This window comes from Arachis hypogaea, chromosome 19 (genome assembly GCF_003086295.3).
Source record: "Arachis hypogaea cultivar Tifrunner chromosome 19, arahy.Tifrunner.gnm2.J5K5, whole genome shotgun sequence".
Taxonomy (NCBI): Eukaryota; Viridiplantae; Streptophyta; class Magnoliopsida; order Fabales; family Fabaceae; genus Arachis; species Arachis hypogaea.
This window is the reverse complement of record NC_092054.1, coordinates 66,426,827-66,431,909: the sequence shown is the minus strand read 5'-3', so window position 1 is coordinate 66,431,909 and position 5,083 is coordinate 66,426,827. Positions and strand designations below refer to the sequence as shown.

The following is a 5,083-nucleotide window of genomic DNA, read 5'->3' as shown; positions in this document are numbered from 1 at the left end:
CAGATTTCTAATTGAAGACCTTGTTTCATTCATGAAACTTACAGTGGCCTTAGATAGATCAGAGACTAAGTTTGCTAAATTAGAAGTATTTCGTTCAGAGTTCTCTGTCTGTTGTTGAGTGGATGATGGAAAAGGTTTATTATTGTTAAACCTGTTTCTTCCACCATTATTAAAGCCTTGTTGAGGCTTTTGATCCTTCCATGAGAAATTTGGATGATTTCTCGATGATGAGTTATAGGTGTTTCCATAAGGTTCACCTAAGTAATTCACCTCTGCTATTGCTGGGTTCTCAGGATCATTAGCTTCTTCTTCAGAAGATGCCTCTTAAGTACTGTTGGATGCAGCTTGCATTCCATTCAGACTCTGAGAAATCATATTGACTTGCTGAGTCAATATTTTGTTCTGAGCCAATATGGCATTCAGAGTATCAACCTCAAGAACTCCCTTCTTCATAGGCGTCCCATTATTCACAAGATTCCTTTCAGAAGTGTACATGAACTGGTTATTTGCAACCATGTCAATGAGTTCTTGAGCTTCTGCAGGCGTTTTCTTTAGGTGAATGGATCCACCTGCAGAGGTATCCAATGACATCTTAGATAACTCAGACAGACCATCATAGAATATATCCAGGATGGTCCATTCTGAAAGCATGTCAGAAGGACACTTTTTGGTCAGTCCTTTGTATCTCTTCCAAGCTTCATAGAGGGATTCACCTTCTTTCTGTCTAAAGGTTTGAACATCCACTCTAAGCTTGCTCAGCTTTTGAGGAGGAAAGAACTTGGCTAGGAAAGCCTTGACCAGCTTATCCCAAGAGTTCAGGCTATCCTTAGGTTGAGAGTCCAACCATACTCTAGCTCTGTCTCTTGCAGCAAAAGGGAAAAGCATGAGCCTGTAGACTTCAGGATCTACTCCATTAGTCTTAACAGTATCACATATCTGCAAGAATTCAGTTAAGAACTGAAAAGGATCTTCAGATGGAAGTCCATGAAACTTGCAGTTCTGCTGCATCAGAGAAACTAATTGAGGTTTCAGCTCAAAGTTGTTTGCTCCAATGGCAGGAATGGAGATGCTTCTTCTATGTAAATTGGAATTTGGTGCAGTAAAGTTACCAAGCATTCTCCTTGCATTGTTGTTGGGTTCGGCTGCCATCTCCTTTACTTGTTTGAAATTTTCAATCAAGTTGTCTCTGGATTGTTGTAATTTAGCTTCTCTTAATTTTCTCTTCAGAGTTCTTTCAGGTTTTGGATCAACTTCAACAAGAATGCCTTTTTCTCTGTCCCTGCTCATAAGAAAGAGGACAGAAGAAGAAAAGAAGTGGAATCCTCTATGTCACAGTAAAGAGGTTCCTTATTGTTAGTAGAAGAAAAGAAGAAGACAAAGAATGTGATGTAAAGAAAGAAACACAACTGTGAGGAGGGCAGAGATGTGAGATGAGATGTTAGTGAATGAATAAATAAATAGAAGGAGATGAGAGAGAAGGAATTTTCGAAAATAAATTTTGAAAAAGCGTTAGTGATTTTTGAAAAATAGTTTTTGAAAAAGGTTAGTAGCTTTTTTTTTTTCGAAAATTAAGTTTTTTTTTTAAAATTGAAATACTTAGTTAATTAAAAAGAAATTTTGAAAAAAAAGGGGGGAGATATTTTCGAAAATTAGAGAGAGAGAGTTAGTTAGGTAGTTTTGAAAAAGATAAGAAACAAACAAAAAGTTAGTTAGTTAGTTTAAACAAATTTTGAAAAGGTGAGAAGTTAGGAAGTTAGAAAAGATATTTTGAAATCATATTTTGAAAAAGATAAGATAAGAAGATATTTTTGAAAAGATATGATAGAAATTAGTTTTTGAAAAAGATTTGAATTGTTTGAAATCAAAATTAATGACTTGATTCACAAGAAATCACAAGATATGATTCTAGAACTTAAAGTTTGAATCTTTCTTAACAAGCAAGTAACAAACTTGAAATTTTTGAATCAAAATATTAATTGTTTATGTTATTTTCGAAAATTTGTGATAAAAATAAGAAAAAGATTTTTGAAAAATTTTTGAAATTTTCGAAAATAACTAAGAATTTTGAAAAAGATTTGGTTTTTGAAAAAGATTTTGAAAAAGATGAGATTTTCAAATTGAAAAGTTGATTTGACTCATAAGAAACAACTTGATTTTCAAAATTTTTAAAAAAGTCAATCCAAATTTTCGAATTTGATGAGAGAAAAATGGAAAGATATTTTTTTGATTTTTTTAAATTTTTAATGAAAAACATGAAAATTATGCAATGCGTGAGAATTTTAGATCAAAACATGTGATGCATGCAAGAATGCAATGAATGTCAAGATGAACACCAAGAACACTATGAAGATCATGATGAACATCAAGAACACATTTTTGAAAAATTTTTAATGCAAAGAAAACATGCAAGACACCAAACTTAGAATTCTTTAATGCTTAGACACTAAGAATTCAAGAATGCATATGAAAAACACCATACAACACAAAACAAAAAATCATCAAGATCAAACAAGAAGACTTACCAAGAACAACTTGAAGATCATGAAGAACACTATGAATGCATGAATTTTCGAAAAAATGCAAGATGCATATGCAATTGACACCAAACTTATAACATGACACATGACTCAAACAAGAAACAGAAAAATATTTTTGATTTTTATGATTTTCTAATTTTTTTTTTGGATTTTTCGAAAAATTAATTGAAAAAGAAAAATAAGGATTCCAAAATTTTTAATATGAATTCCAGGAATCTTGCCATATTAATCTAAAGCTTCAGTCCAGGAATAAGACGTGGCTCACTAGCCAGCCAAGCTTTCAATGAAAGCTCCGGTCCAAAACACTAGACATGGCCAATGGCCAGCCAAGCTTCAGCAAGATATCAGAATATACTGCTCATTACTTATCAAATATGTAACTTGCCTCTATGCTGATGGTTTGGAAGCCTCAGTCCAAAAGAATTTAGACATGGCTTTACAGCCAGCCAGGCTTCACATGCTTCATGAAACACTAGAATTCATTCTTAAAAATTTTGAAGCCATAGAATAGTTTATTTTTGAAAACATTATTTTTATTATTAAATTTTTTTTTTCTGAAAACAAAAGAAAAAATTTTTTTGAAAGATTTTTGAAAAATTTTTTGAAAACAAAACAAAAAGAAAGTTACCCAATCTGAGCAACAAGATGAACCGTCAGTTGTCCAAACTCGAACGATCCCTGGCAACGGCGCCAAAAACTTGGTATGCGAAATTGCTACTCAGGTTGTGAATTGTTGTTCGAAATTGATTCCCTGGCAATGGCACCAAAAACGGATGCACAGAACCATGGTCTAAACATATCTTCACAACTTCGCATAACTAACCAGCAAGTGCACTGGGTTGTCCAAGTAATACCTTACGTGAGTAAAGGTCGAATCCCACGGAGATTGTTGGTATGAAGCAAGCTATGGTCACCTTGCAAATCTCTGTCAGGTGGATATAAAATACTAATGGGTTTTCGAAAATAAATAATAGAATAGGGATAGAGGTACTTATGTAAATCATTGGCAGGAATTTCAGATAAGCGAATGGAGATGCTTTTCGTTCCTCTGAACCTCTGCTTTCCTACTATCTTCATCCAATCAATCTTACTCCTTTCCATGGCTGGCTTTATGTGATACATCACCATTGTCAATGGCTACTTTCGGTCTTCTCTCGGGAAAATGATCCAAATGCCCTGTCACGGCACGGCTAATCGTCTGGAGGCATCACCCTTGTCAATGGCTTCATCTTATCCTCTCAGTGAAAATGGTCAACGCACCCTGTCACGGCACGGCTATTCATCTGTCGGTTCTCGATCATGCTGGAATAGGATTTACTATCCTTTTGCGTCTGTCACTAACGCCCAGCAATCGCGAGTTTGGAGCTCGTCATAGTCATTCAATCATTGAATCCTACTCGGAATACCACAAACAAGGTTTAGACTTTCCAGATTCTCTTGAATGCCGCCATCATTCTAGCTTACACCACGAAGATTCTGATTAAGAGATCTAAGAGATACTTCATTCAGTCGAAGGTAGAACGAAAGTGGTTGTCAGGCACGAGTTCATAGGGAATGATGATGATTGTCACGTTCATCACATTCAGATTGAAGTACGAATGAATATCTTAGAAGCGAAACAAGATGAATTGAATAGAAAACAGTAGTACTTTGCATTAATCTTTGAGGAACAGCAGAGCTCCACACCTTAATCTATGGAGTGTAGAAACTCTACCGTTAAAATTACATAAGTGAAAGTCCAGGCATGGCCGAGAGGCCAGCCCTCAAACGTGATCTAAGATAGCATACAACTGATCAAACATGTCTAATACAATAGTAAAAGGTCCTATTTATAATAAACTAGCTACTAGGGTTTACAGAAGTAAGTAATTGATGCATAAATCCACTTCTGGGGCCCACTTGGTGTGTGCTTGGGCTGAGCTTGAGTGTTGCACGTGTAGAGGTCCTTCTTGGAGTTGAACGCCAGCTTTTGTGTCAGTTTGGGCGTTCAACTCTGGTTTTGGCTCCTTTTCTGGCGCTGGACGCCAGGTTTGGGCAGAAAGCTGGCGTTGAACGCCTGTTTGCGTCGTCTATTCTTGGCCAAAGTATGGACTATTATATATTGCTGGAAAGCCCTGGATGTCTACTTTCTAACGCAATTGGAAGCGCGCCATTTTGAGTTCCGTAGCTCCCGAAAATCCACTATGAGTGCAGGGAGGTCAGAATCCAACAGCATCAGCAGTCCTTCTTCAACCTCTGAATCTGATTTCTGCTCAAGTCCCTCAAATTCAGCCAGAAAATACCTGAAATCACAGAAAAACACACAAACTCATAGTAAAGTCCAGAAATGTGAATTTAACATAAAAACTAATGAAAACATCCCTAAAAGTAACTAGATCCTACTAAAAACATACTAAAAACAATGCCAAAAAGCGTATAAATTATCCGCTCATCACACTTGCAGGTGTCTGATCCCTTACTGGTGTTTGAACGCCAGAACTGGACATGGATTGGGTGTTTAATGCCAGCTTTACATCTTTTTCTGGCGGTTGAACGCCAGACTTATT

General features: G+C 36.1%; 1 non-coding gene across 1 annotated transcript; it reads left to right on the top strand.

The window, feature by feature from the left end:
- The first annotated feature begins 645 nt into the window (after positions 1-645).
- On the top strand, positions 646-753 carry LOC112780203 (small nucleolar RNA R71). The gene has a single exon (XR_003191055.1). It is a non-coding gene; the product is annotated as a small nucleolar RNA R71 (small nucleolar RNA).
- The last annotated feature ends 4,330 nt before the right edge of the window (positions 754-5,083 follow it).